At 46.0% G+C, this 17,174-nt stretch overlaps 1 protein-coding gene across 3 annotated transcripts in view; it reads left to right on the top strand.

The window, feature by feature from the left end:
• JAKMIP1 (janus kinase and microtubule interacting protein 1) overlaps positions 1–17,174 on the top strand; it is a 216,175-nt gene that overhangs the window by 84,090 nt on the left and 114,911 nt on the right. For all 3 annotated transcript variants that reach the window (XM_039911942.1, XM_039911943.1, XM_029063608.1), the window contains exon 2: positions 89–253. The gene's annotated coding sequence lies outside the window, so the exon portion shown is untranslated. The remainder of the gene's footprint in view (positions 1–88; positions 254–17,174) is intronic.

Genomic DNA, 17,174 nt, shown 5'->3' with positions numbered 1-17,174 from the left:
GGATGTAGCACAGTGCTCTTCAAGGGCTCAGTAAATAGGATCGATGTTGTGCTTCTTTATGTTTTAACAGATGCTGTTGGTGTTTCAGGTGTCCCTTGGCTGTATTGCTTGCCTGTCCATGAAGAGCGTGCTGATCCGATAGGAATCGAACACGAAGGTCAGACCACCTAACCGTTTCCATTTCCACATGCTGAGCCCTTCTGACACGGTTTCTCTCACCCGCCAGAGCAGAGTTCTTCCTGACCACGAAGAGGTATCGAACTTGTCCTTTTTTTTCCCCCCCCGACTTAAGAGAAAAAAGAAAATGGAGCAATAAAAGACTGAGAGAGGAGAGCACATGAGAGAAATGGTGGGCAGTGTAGGGAAGCAGTGTGGCTCAGTGGAAAGAGCCTGGGCTTTGGAGTCAGAGGTCAGGGGTTCGATTCCCGGCCCTGCCACTTGTCAGCTGTGTGACTGTGGGCAAGTCACTTCACTTTTCTGTGCCTCAGTTACCTCATCTGTAAAATGGGGATTAACTGTGAGCCTCATGTGGGACCTGATTACCCTGTATCTCCCCCAGCCCTTAGAACAGTGCTCTGCATATAGTAAGCGCTTAACAAATACCAATATTATTATTATCATATTGTATTCCTCCAAATTCTTAGTAGAATGCTCTGCATTTTGGAAGGCCTCAAAGAGCATTGATTGAGCGAGGGCAAGATGACCACACTGAGGTGTTTGAACGTTCACTGAGTGTGCTGCGTTGGTTTTTCGTTTGGCTTTTTTTTAATGGTATTTATTAAGCACTTACTATGTGCCGGGCACTGTACTAAGCACCAGAGTAGATACATGTTAATCAGGTTGGACACAGTCCCTGTCTTATATGGAGCTCACAATCTTAATCCCCATTTTCCAATTGAGGGAACTGAGGCACAAAGAAGTCAGAGTTGTCCAAGATCACACAGCAGATAAGCAGTGGAGCCGGAACTAGAACCCGAATCCTCTGCCTTCCAGGTCCGTGCTCTTTCCACTAGGTCTTCCTGCTTCTCTAAGCACGCTAAGCATTATTCTAAGCACTTGGGCAGGACCAGCTTCAATCACTCAATCCGGCATATTTATTGAGGACGTACCGTGTGCAGAGCACTGTACTAAGTGCTTGGGAGAGGACAGTATAGCCGAGTAGGTAGACATGGTCTCTACCCATGAGGAATTTACAGTCTAGGGAATGAGGCAGGCATGAAACGAATTTTGAATATGGACTAGGGGCTGAGGGAGGGGTACAATCTCTAGAGAAACAGCATGGCTCAGTGGAAAGAGCCCGGGCTTGGGAGTCAGAGATCATGGGTTCTAATCCCAGCTCTGCCACTTGGCAGCTGTGTGACTTTGGGCGAGTCACTTAACTTCTCTGTGCCTCAGTTACCTCATCTGCAAAATGGAGAGTAAGACTGTGAGCCTCACGTGGGACAACCTGATTACCCTGTATCTACCCAAGCGCTTAGAGCAGTGCTCGGCACATAGTAAGCGCTTAACGAATACCAACGTTATTGTTATTAACTTCTCTGTGCCTCAGTTACCTCATCTGTAAAATGGGGATAAAGACTGTGAGCCTCATGAGGGACAACCTGATCACCTTGTATCCCCCCAGCACTTAGAACAGTGCTTTGCACATAGTAAGCGTTTAACAAATACCAACATTATTATTCCATCATTAGACTGTAAGTTCATTGTGGGCAGGGAATATGTAATAATAATAATGTTGGTATTTGTTAAGAGCTTACTATGTGCAGAACACTGTTCTAAGCGCTGGGGTAGACACAGAGTCATCAGGTTGTCCCACATGGGGCTCACAGTTTTAATCCCCATTTTGCAGATGAGATAACTGAGGCACAGAGAAGTTAAGTGACTTGCTCAAAGTCACACAGCTGGCAAGCGGCGGAGCTGGGATTAGAACCCACGACCTCTGACTCCCAAGCCCGGGCTCTTTCCATTGAGCCATGCTGCTTCTCATATAATTCCTCCACAATGTTTGGTCCTGAGTCAATTGATCAGTGGCATTTATTGAGTGCTTACTATGCAGAGCACTGTAGTAAAATTGCTTGGGGCGGGGGGAGTAGGTTCAGGGTTGGTAGACAGGTCCCTCCCCATAATGAATTTACATTCCAGAGTGTGAAACAAGCATTAATTTAGGGAAATTTGTGGATCTTTACCTAGATGCTGTGGCACTGATTCTCAAATCAGTCACTCGTATTTATTGATGCTTACTGTGTGCAAAGCACTGTACTAAGCACTTGAGAGAGAGAGAGAATAGTGTAACAGTAAACAGACACATTCCCTGCCCACAAGGAGCTTATTTCCTCAAGTGCTTTAAAAGTACAGATTCAACTGCAAGGGTGATGCGGACAAGAGAGGGAATTGAAGAAATTGAATTCATTAAATTCATTCAATTGTATTTATTGAGCGTTTACTCTGTATTAAGCACTTGGAAAGTACGATTTGGCAACAAATAAAGACAATCCCTACCCAACAAAGGGAATCCACACTAAATACACGAAATTCATTTAAATACACTAACCACGCGGCAATAATGTGTGTGATAACCCCTAGGTGAACGATTCCCAAATCTACATCTCCAGCCCTCTCCCTCTCTGCAGTCTCACATTTTCTTCTTCCTTCAAGACATCTATATTTGAATGTCCTCTCTCATCCCCTCAAACTTACCATGTCTAAAACAGAACTCCTTATCTTCCCACCCATACCCTGTCCTTCGCCTGACTTTCATTCAATCACTGAATCGTATTTATTGCGCGCTTACTGTGTGCAGAGGTGGTGCTAAGTGCTTGGGAAAGTGAAATAGAACAAGACCCATTCCCTGCCCACAAGGTGCTCACAGTCTAGTGGGCCTTTCCCATCACTGTAGACAGCACACCGTCCTTTCCATCTCACAAGCCCGTAACCTTGGCATTATCCTTAGGTCCTCAGTCTCGTTCAGCCTAAATATCGAATCCAACAGTAGATCCTGTTGGTTCAACCTCCATGACGTCACTAAAATCCATCCTTTCCTCTCCATCCAAACTGCTACTACGTTCATCCAGTCACTTATCCCACCTGGATGACTGCACAGCCTCCTTGCTGACCTCCCAGCCTCCTGTCTCTCCCCACTCCTGTCCATATTTCACTCTGCTGCCCAGATCACTTTTCTACAAAAACATCCATTCATTCAATAGTATTTATTGAGCGCTTACTGTGTGCAGAGCACTGGACTAAGCGCTTGGAATGTACAATTCGGCAACAGATAGAGACAATCCCTGCCCATTGATGGGCTTACAGTCTAATTGGTATCCAGCCCATGGTTCCCCACTCCTCAAAAACCTCTGGTGGTTGCCAATCCACCTCTGCATCAAACAAACTCCTCACCATTGGCTTTAAGCCACTCAATCACCTTGCCCGCTTCCACCTCACCTCGCTACTGTCCTACTACGGCCCAGCCCGCACACCTCAATTCTCTAATGCCCACCTTCTCATTGTACCCGACCTCATCTATCTCACCGCCGATGTTTCGCCCACGTCCTGTCTCTGGTCTGGAATGCCCTCCCGCCTCATTTCCAGCAGACAGTTACTCCCCCGGCCGGCCTCCGCTCGTTCATTCATTCAGTCATATTTTTTGAGTGCTTACTGTGTGCAGAACACTATACTAAGCGCTTGGAAAGTACAATAAGGCAACAGATAGATATAATCCCTACCTAATAGGCTCACAATCTAGAAGGGGGGAAACAGACAACAAAATATAACAAGTAGACAGGCATCAATAGCATCAAAATAAATAGAATTATAGATAATAATAATGTGGGTATTTGTAAAGCGCTTAGTATATACAGAGCACTGTTCTAAGCGCTGGGGTAGACACAGGGTAATCAGGTGGTCCCACGTGGGGCTCACAGTTAATCCCCATTTTACAGATGTGGTAACTGAGGCCCAGAGAAGTGAAGTGACTTGCCCACAGTCACACAGCTGACAAGTGGCAGAGCTGGGATTCGATATATATACATCATTAATAAAATAGAATAGTAAATATGTACAGATAGACAGAAGTGCTATGGGGTGGGGAGGGAGTTGGAGCAATGGGGGGAGGGGCGGAGGAGCAGAGGAAAAGGGGGGCTCAGTCTGAGAAGGCCTCGTGGAGGAGGTGAGCTCTCAGTAGGGCTTTGAAGGTGAGAAGAGAACTAGTTTGGCGGATGTGAGGAGGGAGGGCGTTCCAGGCCAGAGGTAGGACGTGGGCCAGGGGTCGACGGCGGGACGGACGAGAACGAGGCCCAGTGAGAAGGTTAGTGGCACCGGAGGAGCGGAGTGTGCGGGGTTGGGCTGGAGAAGGAGAGAAAGGAGGTGAGGTAGGAGGGGGCAAGGGGATGGACAGCTTTGAAGCCAAGAGTGAGGAGTTTTTGCTTGATACGGAAGTTGATAGGCGGTTTTTGAGGAGGGTAGTGACGAGCCCATTGCGTTTCTGTAGAAAGATAATCCGAGCAGCAGAGTGAAGTATAGACTGAAGCGGGGAAAGACAGAAGGATGGGAGATCAGAAAGGAGGCTGACGCAGTAATCCAGTCGGGATAGGATGAGTGATTGTACCAACAAGGTAGAGGTTTGGATGGAGTGGATATTTGCCATTTTCTTTTTCAAAGTCTTATTGAAGGCAGATTTCCAAGAGACCTTCCCTAAATCCTCTTTTGCTTTTCTTCCACTCACTTCTGCATCCTGCTGACCTGCTCACTTTATTCATTTCCCCCTCCTTGTCCCACGGCACTTACGGACATATTTGTTATTTATATAAATGTCCCCATCTCACTCTCTAGACGGTAAGCTTGTTATGAGCAGGGGATGCATCTGTTATATTGTTGTACTCTCCTAAGTATGTAGTACAATAATCATGATAATTATAATTTTTGTTAAGTTCTTACTACGTGTTAGTCACTGTACTTAGAACTGGGGAGGATAGAAGCAAATCGGATGGGACACCATCCCTGTCCAACATGGGGCTCACAGTCTCAATCCCCATTCTGCAGAGAGATCACTGAGGCCCAGAGAAATGAAGTGATTTGCCCAAGGTCACACAGCAGACAAGTGGTGGAGCTGGGATTAGAAACCATGATCTTCTGACTCCCAGGCCCGTGCTCTATCCACTATGCCAAGTTGCTTTTCCTGGGGAAGCACGACTCGCTGCACACGATAAGCGCTCAGTAAATACAATTGATTGAGCGTGTGCATTGACGGAACTGTCTTTGGGCAGAATAGGTGGAGGGAAGCAGGAGCCAGAGGAAGGAATCATTTCTATCGAGCTCTTATTCGTTTTGTTTTATGGTATTGAAGCACTTACTATGTGCCAGGCACTGAACAAAGTGCTGGAGTAATAATAATAATATTGGTATTTGTTAAGTGCTTACTATGTGCAGAGCACTGTTCTAAGCGCTGGGGGAGATACAGGGTAATCAGGTCGTCCCACGTGAGGCTCACAGTTAATCCCCATTTTACAGATGAGGTAACTGAGGCACCGAGAAGTTAAGTGACTCGCCCACAGTCACACAGCTGACAGGTGGCAGAGCCGGGAGTCGAACCCATGACCTCTGACTCCGAAGCCCAGGCTCTTTCCACTGAGCCACGCTGCTTCCTTGCTATTGTTTTTGTCTCTCCGTCTCCCCCGATTAGACCGTAAGCCCGTCAAAGGGCAGGGACCGTCTCTATCTGTTACGGATTTGTACATTCCAAGCGCTTAGTACAGTGCCCTGCGTATAGTAAGCGCTCAATAAATACTATTGAATGAATGAATAGCTAATCAGGTTGGACCCAGTCTCGCACATAGCTCTCAGTCTTGATCCCCATTTCCCAGATGAGGTAACTGCGACAGAGGGTGGTTAAGTGACTTGCCCAAGCTCACACAGCGGACAAGTGGAGGAGCTGGGATTAGAACCCCGGTCCTTCTGACTTTCGGGCCCGGGCTCTATCTACCAGGCCATATTGCTTCTCCACCTTGCTCACTGCTTAGGAAATACTGTACTAAGAGCTTGGCGTAGTACGATAGAATTGGTAAGCAAGTTCCCTGTCCTGAAGGAGCTTTAGCATGTAGTGGGGGTGACCCAGAAAAAAACATTTCAAGTTAGAAGTGACAGGGCTTAATGATATCTGTATAAATACTGTGGAAGGAAGAAATGGGGTGAGTTCCCAAGTACTTATTCATCCAGTCAGTGGAGAAGCAGCGTGGCTCAGTGGCAAGAACCCGGGCTCGGGAGTCAGAGGTCATGGGTTCTAATCCCGACTCTGTCACTTGTCAGCTGTGTGACTGTGGGCAAGTCACTTCACTTCTCTGTGCCTCAGTTCCCTCATTTGTAAAATAGGGATTAAGTGTGAGCCTCATGTGGGACAACCCGATTACCCTGTATCTCTCCCAGCGCTTAACAAGTATCAACATTATTATTATTAATCCAGGCTCTGCCACATGCCTGCTGTGTGACCTTAGGCAAGTCACTTCACTGCTCTGTGCCTCAGTTACCTTATCTGTAAAATGGGGATTGAGACTCTGAGCCCCACATGAGACAGGGACAGTGTCCAATTCAATTTGCTTGTAACCACCCCAGTGCTTAGTACAGTGCCTGGCACATAGTAAGCACTTACCAAGTGCTGTAGTTATTATCATTCAGTCATATTTATTGAGCACTTCCTGTGTGCGGAGCACTGTACTAAGCTCTTGGGAAAGTACAATACAACAATATTCATTCAATGGTATTTATTGAGCGCTTACTATGTGCAGAGCACTGTACTAAGCGCTTGGAATGTACAAATCGGTAACAGATAACAATAGACAGTGACATTCCCTGGCCTCAACAGGCTCACATTCCAGAGGAGGAGAGACAAACATCATTAGAAATAAATAAAATGACAGATATGGATATAAGTGCTGAGGCCGGGGGGAGAGAGCCAAGGGAGCAAGTCAGGGTGATGCAGATGGAGTGGGATGGAATGAGGGTTCAAATGATGTTTTGTATTTAAGCACTTGTTATGTGCCAAACACTTTTCTAAGCACTGGGGTAGATGGAAGATAATTAGGTCAGACACAGTCCCTGTCCCACAGGAGGTTCACCATCCTAATCTCCATTTTACAGATGAGGGAACTGAGGCCCAGAAAAATGACTTGTCCAGGTCACACAACAAATGTGGCGGAACCGGGATTAGAACCCAGGTCCTCTGACTCCCTGGCCCGGGCTCTAGACACTAGGTCACGCTGCTTCCAATGGATAAGTGATGTGATTGAGACTAGGTGCCCCACATGGGACAAGGACTGTGTCCAACCTGATTTACTTGAATCACTGTCATATTTATTGAACGCTTACTTTGTGCAGAGCACTGAACTAAGTGCTTGGGAAGTACAATTCGAGAACAAATAGAGACAACTCCTGCCCAACAACAGGCTCACAGTCTAAAAGGGGGGAGACCGACAAAAAAAAAACTCAAACAAAACAAGTAGACAGGCATCAATAGCTCATCCATATAAATGAAGAGAATTATAGATATATGCACATCATTAATAAACAGAATAACACCTCAGTGTTTTGTACATGTCACAGTTGTGTCTTTATAGGGTAAGAAGATGAGGCAAGGAAGCCTTCTTGGAGGAGATGGGCTTTGATGATGGGGAGAGCTGTGATCTGCTAGATGTAAAGGGGGAAGGAGGGAGGTCGTGAGCAAGGGATTAGATGGTGAGAAAAGGGAAGGAACGAATTCTTGGAGATTAATCCAGATCAGATTAATCCTGGGATTTTTCTTTCCAATTTCTGTGGACTCTGGGAAAATCCGTTTTTTCTTCTTTTTTTTTTTTTCCTCTTTCTCACACTGGCCCTCTTCTCTCACTGTACAAGAGGACATTCCTCCGAGAAATGGGACTTGATCCAAACAGCTTCTGCTAGCCAAAGGGGTGTCTGTGGCTTAACTCCAGACAACCGGCTCAAGGGACGGGCCTTCTTGAAGAATGGAAAAATATTTGGAGAGCGGGGGACACAATGTGCAAGGAGAGAGGACGTTACTCTAAAAGGAGACCTCTTATCACTCTGTTCTAGAACAGAAGTAACCGTCAGGGGAATGGTTCGCGTGGGTGAGCGTCGTGGCGGTGAATATTCATTCATTTGGTCGTATTTCCTGAGCGTTTACTGTGTGCGGATGCTCTGTTAAGCGCTTGGGAGAGTACATTAGAACAATAAACAGACACATTCCCTGCCGGCAACAACCACTTAAAACAGTGCTTAGCACTTAGTAAAAGCTTAACAAATGCCATTATTATTATTATTATTATTATTATTATTAGAGGGGGAGACATATTTTAATATGGATAAATGATAATTGGTATTTAAGTGCTTATTGTGGGCCAGGCACTGTTCTAAGTGCTGGGGTAGATACAAGATGATCAGGTTAGACATAGTCCCTGTCCCACGTAGGGCTCGCCCTCTTAATCCCCATTTTACATATGAGGGAACCGAGGCACAGAGAAGTTAAATGACTTGCCCAAGGTCAAACAGCAGACAAGTGGCAGAGCCATGACCTTCTGACTCCCAAGCCGGTGTTCTATCCACTAGACCATCCTGCTTCTCTAATAAGGAAATTACATCAAGGTACCTAAGTGTTGTGGGGCTAGGCGGGGTGGGAGGGTGATAAATAAAAGCAACGAGAAGCAGTGTGGCTTAGTGGAAAGAGCCCGGGCTTGGGAGTCAGAGGTCGTGGGTTCTAATCTCGACCCTGCCACTTGTCGGCTGTGTGACCCCGGGCAAGTCACTTCACTTCTCTGGGCCTCAGTTACCTCATCTGTAAGAATGGGGATTCAAAAAAGTGAGCCCCACGTGGGACAATCTGATTACCCTGTATCTACCCCAGTGCTTAGAACAGTGCTCTGCATATAGTAAGTGCTTAACAAATACCATAATTATTATTATATAAGGAGCAAGTCAGGATGATGCAGAAGGGAGTGGGAGAAGAGGAAAGGAGGGATTAGTCAGGGAAGGCCTCTTGGAGGAGGTGTGACTTCCAATAAAGTTGTGAAACGGGGGAAAGTCATTCTCCGTCGGATATGAGGAGGGAGGGCGTTCCGGGCCGGAGACGGGACGTGGGTGAGAGGTCGGCGGTGAGATAGAATATGCATATATATTGCTATAGCAGCAGCAGAGAGGACACTGGTAAGTGCTAACGTGAACTGCTAGGGGAAAGCAAACGGGAAAACTCATTTAGAACACTTTCAGCAACCTCCCAAATCCCACGAGAGACCGCTGCCAGTAAGAGAACAACTTCTCAACGGTTTTTGCTTGCGAGCCAGCGGCTGGCCGGTGCCCAGGACTGAGAACTGCCTATTACTGCAGAAGAGGAAAAAGTGAATCTCTAGACCCTCTCTCTAAGGGGGTGGGGAGCCGGGGTAGTTGGGTGAAGCTTGCCAAGACTTACTTATTGGAGCGGAGTAGGGTGGCTCAGTGGAAAGAGCACAGGCTTGGGAGTCAGAGGTCATGGGTTCTAATCCCCGCTCCGCCACTTGTCTGCTGTGTGACCTTGGGTAAGTCACTTAATTTTTCTGTTACCTCATCTGTAAAATGGGGATTAAAACTGTGAGCCCCACGTGGGTCAACTTGTTTGCCTTATATCTATTCAGCGCTTAGAACAGTGCTTGGCACATAGTAAGTGCTTAACAAATACCAAAATTATTATCATTAATATAGGATATAGGCCTGGGAGTCAGAAGGTCATGGGTTCCAATCCCGGCTCCACCGCATGTCTGCTGCGTGACCTGGGGGAAATCACTTGACTTCTCTGAGCCTCACTTACCTCATCTGTAAAATGAGGATGAGTGTGAGCCCCACGTGGGACAGGGACTGTGTCCAACCTGATTAACTTGTATCTTCCCCATCACTTAGAAGAGTGTTCGGCACATAGTAAGCGCTTAACTGCACCATAATTATTGTTGTTATTGGATATGTTTATCGTCCGGTCTCGGCTGCCAGGAGAAATTTCCTAGGGTGCATTGCTCCCCTGGGGTTTGTGCTCAGGAAGGGACCTGGGCTGTCTGATCAACGCTTGTCATCGTCCCCCAGCCGTCATTTTAGGTATCGTAGGCAGCTCTCCGAGAAGCAGCGTGGCCTGGTGGAAAGGGACTGGCAGTCAAAAGGATCTGAGTTCTAATCCCGGCTCCGCTTCTTGTCTACCGGGTGACCTTGGGTAAGTCACTTCATTTCTCTGGGCCTCAATTCCGTCATCTGTAAAACGGAGATAAAGACTGTGTCCCCCATCGGGGACAGGGACTGTGTCCGATGGCGTAGTGGCTGGAGCGTGGGCCCGAGAGTCAGGAAGTCATGGCTTCTAATCCCAGCTCCCCCACTTGTCTCCTGTGTGACCTTGAGCAAGTGCCTTCACTTCTCTGTGCCTCAGTTCCCTCATCTGTACAATGGGGATTGAAACTGTGAGTCCCACGTGGGACAGGGACTGTTTCCAACCCGGTTTGCTTGGATCCATCCCGGTACTTAGTACTGTGCCTGGCACATAGTAAGTGCTTAACAAATACCATAATTATTATTATTATTAGCTTGTATTTACCCCAGAGCTAAGTACAGTGCCTGGCACATAGTAAACCCTAATCCCGGCTCTGCCACTTAGCAGCTGTGTGACCTTAGGCAAGTGCCTTCACTTCTCTGTGCCTCAGTTCCCTCATCTGTAAAATGGGGATTAAGACTGTGAGCCCCACGTGGGACAACCTGATTACCTTGTATTTACCCCAGTGCATAGAATAGTGCTTGGCACATAGTAAGCGCTTACCAAATGCCATTATTATTATTAACAAATACCATTAAAAAAGCCCGTCAATGGGCAGGGATTGTCTCTGTCTGTTGCCGAATTGTACATTCCAAGTGCTTAGTACAGTGCGCTGCACATAGTAAGCGCTCAATAAATACTATTGAATGAATGAAAACTAGGGGTTTGGGCTGAAGAAGTGGCTGTGTGCTCTTTTAAGGCAGGAAAGGCGAAATGTATGGTACAAATGAAGGACAGAAGCAGGGTTGAAAATGATTTGAAATGTTCATTTCAGGCAATGGTATTTATTGAGCGCTTACCGTGTGCAGAGCACTTGTACTAAGCTCTTGGGACAGCACAATATAACAGAGTTGGTAGACAATTTTCCTGCCCACAGCGTGGCCTCGTGGATAGAGCTCAGGCCTGGGAGTCAGAAGGACCTGGGTTCTAATCCTATCTCCACCACTTGTCTGCCAATTGTCTGCCAATTGACTAAACTTCCCTGTGCCTCAGTTACCTCATTTCTAAGATGGGGATGAAGACTGTGAGCCCTCTGTGAGACGTGGACTCTGTCCAACCTGATTAACATCTATCTATCCTAGCACTTAGTACAGTGCCTGGAACATAGTAAGTGCTTAACAAATACCATAAAAAAAAGAGCTCACAGTCCAGAGGGTGGAGGGAAAATGATCCAAGGCGTCCTGGGGCATCAAGGCACAGAGAAGTCTTTAGGGAGGTCCTTCCTCCTACTGTGTGACCTTGGGCAACTTCATTCCCTTCTCTGTGCCTCGGTTACCTCATCTGTAAAATGGGGATCGACACTGTGAGCCCCACGTGGGACAGGGACTGTGTCCAACCTGATAATACTCTGTCTACCCCAGTGCTGGACACATGGTAAGCACTTAACAGGTACGATTTAAAAAAAAAGTCTGTCATCAGATGGAGTCTCTAATCAGGAAAGACTGACTTGCTCAGGGTGGAGAACTTGCCAGAAGAAATTGATTGTAGTGCTAGTGGGTACCTATCACCGACTGCAAATTGACATCACTGCCAGGCAAGTATCTCCTAGATCAGAATTCAACCACTCAGCAGGTGGGAAGGAATAATAATAATAATGATAAATATGGCATTTAAGTGCTTACTGTGTGCCAGGAACTGTACTAAGCGCCGGGGTGGATACAAGCTAATCGGGTTGGTCACAGTCCCTGTCCCACATGGGGCTCATAGCCTCGATCCCCATTTTACAGATGAGGTAACTGAGGCACAGGGAAGGGAGTTGCCCAAGGTCACACAGCAGACAAGCGGCAGAGTGGGATTAGAACCCAAGACCTTCTGACTCCCAGGCCCGGGCTACTTCCAGCACGCCAACATGCGTGTGAAGGTCAGGTGGTATAGACTACCCACGGGCAATCCAGCTGTTAGTACAATGCCTGGCACATAGTAAGCACCTAAAAGATAACGTCATTAGTATCATTATTATTACTTGAACAGGGACAGAATTTGGAGAGTGTTTCCAATTCTATTAAATGTTTCAGATATTGATTGCTTTAAAAACAGATGGGATGTGAAAGTTTGAACTTTTTGAGTATAATGATAATACTAATAAGGATGGTGTAATGGAGATTATGACTGTAAAGTCCTTATGGACAGGGATTCTGTCCAACCCTATTTATTTGTATCCATCTCAGCACTTAGTACAGTGCCTGGCACATAGGAAATGCTTAACAATGACCAATATTGTTGTTGTTGTTGTTATACCGGATGAACCAATCGGGAACAGTCTGTCCCCTATGGGACTCACAGTCTAATAAATAGGAGAGATTAGGATTTAATCCCAAAGTCACAATTTTAAGGCTAGGCAAAATTAATTGACTTGCCCAAGTTGTCACTGCAGTCAAGTCATGGAGTCTAGTTTTGCTGAGTTGCCCAGAGGAGGATCAATTAATTGTATTGAGTGCTTACTGTGTGCAGAACGTCGTTCTAAGTGCTTGGGAGAAAGCAATATAAGAGCATTACTAGACATGTTCCCTACCCACAGAGAGCTGATAATTGTGGAGCTCTTCAAGCATTTAATATGTGCCAAGTGCAGGGGTAGACACAACAGTGAGAAAAGACACGGTCCCTGTCCCAGGGGAGGTAAAACAGGGATTAAATACATTAAATATATTTAATCCCCATTTTAGAAATGAGGAACCGGGCATAGAGAAGTTAGGTGACTTCACCAAGGTCACACAGCAGACAAATATTAGAACCCAGTTCTCCTGACTCCCAGCACTGCCTTTTTGCCATTAAGGCATGTTCCTTCTTTAAGAACGCGTGGACACCAGTAGGAGCAGAGTGGCCTAATAGCAAGAGCCTGGGCCTTGTAACCCGAGGACCTGGGTTCTAATTCCAGCTCCGCCACTTGCCTGCTGTGTGATCTTGGGCAACTCATTTCACTTCTTTGTGCCTCGGTTTCCTCATCCATAAAATGGGAATTTATGGATGAGGAAACCGAGGCACAAAGAAGTGGGAATTTAATGGGAATTTAATGCCTGTTCCCTCTCCCATCTAGACTGTGGGACCTGATGAACTCGTGTCTACCCCTCTGCTTAGAACAGTGCTTGGCACACAGTTAAGCACTGAAAAAAATGCCATCATAATGACAGGGGAAAGAGCTGGGGTTGCAAATAAAGATGACTGTGGCAGAGGGTGAGAAGGAACAGGGGATCTAAGTTGGTGGAAGAGTCAAAAGGAAGGCCTTGAAATACAGAGGCTGGGGGGATCCTTGAGAACCTGAACTTTTCGGTCAGTCCCTCAGTTATGGAGCGCTTACTGTGTGCAGAGCACACTACTAAAAGCTTGGGAGAGTACAGTATAGCAGACATTCGCTGTACACAACGATCTTGCAGTCTAGAGGGAGAGACAGACATTAATAGAAATACAGAAATGACAGTTATGGACATAAGTGGGATGGGGCTGGGAGGGGGGATGAATAAAGGGAGCAACTCAGGGCGACACAGAAGGGAGAGGGAGAAGAAGAAAGGAGGGCTTAGGGAAGCCCTCTCAGAGGAGATGTGTCTCCCATGAGGCTTTTAAGGCGGGGAGAGTCATTTTCTATGGGATTTGAGGAGACAGGGCGTTAGACCGGAGGCAGGGCGTGAGCGAAACGTCGACGGTGAGATAGATGAGATCGGGTTCGATGAGAAGGTTGGCATTTGAGAAGTGAAGTGTGCAGGCTGGGTTGTAGTAGGAGAGTAGCAAGGTGAGGTAGGAGGGGGCAAGGCGATTGAGTGATTTAAAGGCAGTGGTGAAGGAGTATGATAATAGTCAGGGATTGTCTCTATTGCCAAATTGTACATTCCAAGCACTTAGTACAGTGCTTTGCACACAGTAAGCGCTCAATAAGTACGATTGATTAAATGAATAATAGAGTTTTCAAAAGCAATTTAGAGGGGAAGAACTGACATAATAGCTGAGGCTGGGCAGGTGGTTTTTTTTTTAATCTAATAACAATTGCATTTATTTAGCATTTGCACTGCACCAAGCACTGTGGTAAACGCTGGGGTAGATACAATACAATCAGATCCCACTTAAACCCCCGTCCCACATGGGTTCAGAATCAGAGGGAGGAGAGGTATCTGTATTACAGATAAGGAAATGACATGGAGAAGTGAAAAGTTTTGCCCAAAATCATACCACAGGCAAGAGGCAGAGCCATGTTTAATAAGTAATAATAATATTTATGGCACTTGTTAAGGATTTCCTATGTGCCAGGCACTGTACTAAGCGCTGGGGTGGATACAAGCAAATCGCGTTGGATTCAGTACCTGTTCTACATGGGGCCCACAGTCTCCATCCCCATTTTACTGTTGAGGTAATCAAGGCCCACAAAAGTGAAGTGATTTGCCCAAGGTCTCACAGCAGACAAATGGAGCAGAGATTAGAACCCATGACTTTTTGATGCCCAGGCTCTAACCACTCCGCCAGGCTGTCCAATCCCATGGTTTTGAACCCACCCCAGCAGAATAAGCATGTAATAAAATCCCTTAATAATTATCATTATCATTATTATTATTGTCCTCAGTGGGTTCGAGTGTAGAAGACTTTCCCTTCCAAAAATAATTTTCTAAAAAAAAAAAAAAAATTCTATGATCTCACACAGCCCTAGCCGTTTAAGAACATTATTTTAGCGTGATGTTATGCAGTTCTTCTGGATGCTTTGATGGGACTACAGGGTAATCCATTTTGAAAGGAAATCATAGCTCTAACAAAATAAAGACGAAGACCAGACAAAACCCTGGTCCGCTTGTTCATTTGGAAGGAAAGGGCTCTCTCAAGGTTGGAGAAGAAATATGATTTTGTTCATGCCGACTTTCCTGCAGAACTGGTTCAAGCCAGCATTGTGTCCAATTCATCTGTTCCGCTTTCAAATTCCCCATTTAATGGCCTGTTGGATCTCCTGTTGAAGAAGAAATGTTCTACAAGGAAATGGGATTGTTCAGAGTTGGCAGAGCGATGGGAAGCTTCCAGGAACTGATGAAAAGAGCATTTCAGTTTAGAATATCCGGAAGCAGAGTGGCCTAGTGGAAAGAGTATGGGCTCAGAAGTCAGAAGACGCAGGTTCTAATCCTGACTCTGTCACTTGCCTGCTGTGTGACCTTGGGAAATTCGCTTCACTTCTCAGGGCCTCAGTTTTCTCAACTGTCAAATGGGGATTCAGTACCTGTTCTGCCTCCTACGTAGATTGTGAACCCCATCTAAAATGGGGTGGGACAACCTGATTACTCTGTGTCTACCCCAGTGCTTAGAACAGTGCTCGAGACATAGTAAGCTCTTAACAAATACCATATTATTATCATTATTCTATAGGACTTGCTTATGTTGTATCTACCCAGACATTTAGTACACTGCTTAGCACATGGTAAACACTTAACCAAAACCACCGTTACAATTATTATTGGTCTTGTTAAGTTGACAAATGTAGATTGGGAAGCAGCATAGTGTAGTGGATGGAGCATGATCCTGGGAGTCAGAAGGTCACGCGTTCTAATCCCGGGTCCGCCACTTGTCTGCTGTGTGACCTTAGGCAAATCGCTTCATTTCTCAGTGCCTCAGTTACCTCGTCTGTAAAATGGGAAATAAGACGGTGAGTCCTATGCAGGCCAGGGACTGTATCGAACCGGATTTGCTTGTATCCACCCCAGTGCATGGTACAGTGCCTGGCACATAGTAAGTGCTTAACAAATACCGTAATGATATTAGTAATTATTATTATTAGAATACACTTGAATATCTTTCTGCTCTTATACTGAATAATCCTCTTCCAGGTTGAAAGTTGTGAGTTTGTAGAAAGGCAGTGGAGAGTTTAATCAAGATTTGAATCTTTGATTGTCAATGTCTTTAATTTTATGCCCATTTTGATTGACACCAAGAACAGATGGGATATTTGAAGTGCTGTTCCCTGACCCATAATCACATGCAACTTGTTCAAATCAACTGGCCAGTGAAAAGTTAACAGTCACTCACATTTACTGAGCACTTGCTATGTGCAGAGCACCACACTACGTTCTTGGGAGAGTACAATAGAACAGTTGGCTGAAACACTCCCTGCCCACAGTGAGCATACAATCTAGAAGGGGAGACGTACAATATTAAAAAAATTGAGTAGGTACATAAGTGCTGTGAGGTTGAGGGAGCGGAGAATAAAAAGAGAGCAAATCCAAGGGTGGCGCAGAAAGGAGTGGGAGAAGAGGAAATGAGAGCTTGGGAAGGGAAGGATTTTTGGAGGAAACGTGCTTTCAGTAAGGCTTTGAAGGTGGGATTATCTGATGGATGTATTAGCGTTATAGATAGCTTCCGGTAGGGCAGTTGGAAAGGGAGAGTATGCACAAATGATGATAATTGTGCTACTGTTAAGTGCTTACTATGTTCCAGGCATGAGTGCAGGGGTAGGTACATGTTTATCAGGTTGGACACAGTCCCTGTCCCATGGGGCTCCCTCTCGATCCCCATTTTAGATGAGATAACTGAGGCCCAAAGAAGTGAAGTGACTTGCCCAAGGTCACCCAGCAGAAAAGCGGTGGAGCTGGGATTAGAACCCATGACCTTCTGACTCCCAGGCCCGGGCTTTATCCACTACACCATGCTGCTTCTCTTGAATCCCAACTCTTATCACCGACTCCTGTTTCACTTTCCTCCCGGGATCTCCTCTTCTCCATCAGTAAAATGGAGATCTCAATCCTGCTTTTGCTCCCTCTGAGATGATGAGTGCTATGAGGGGTGAAGCCGAATTGTCTTACATTCATTCATTCGATTGGACTTGTTGAGTGCTTACCGTATGCAGAGCACTGTACTAAGCGCAAGGAAGAGTACAATAGAACAGACCTATTCCTTGACCACAACAAGCTTACAG

Source organism: Ornithorhynchus anatinus, chromosome 4 (genome assembly GCF_004115215.2).
Source record: "Ornithorhynchus anatinus isolate Pmale09 chromosome 4, mOrnAna1.pri.v4, whole genome shotgun sequence".
NCBI classification, from domain to species: Eukaryota; Metazoa; Chordata; class Mammalia; order Monotremata; family Ornithorhynchidae; genus Ornithorhynchus; species Ornithorhynchus anatinus.
The sequence above is the reverse complement of the archived record's forward strand: the minus strand, read 5'-3'. Positions and strand labels throughout refer to the sequence as shown.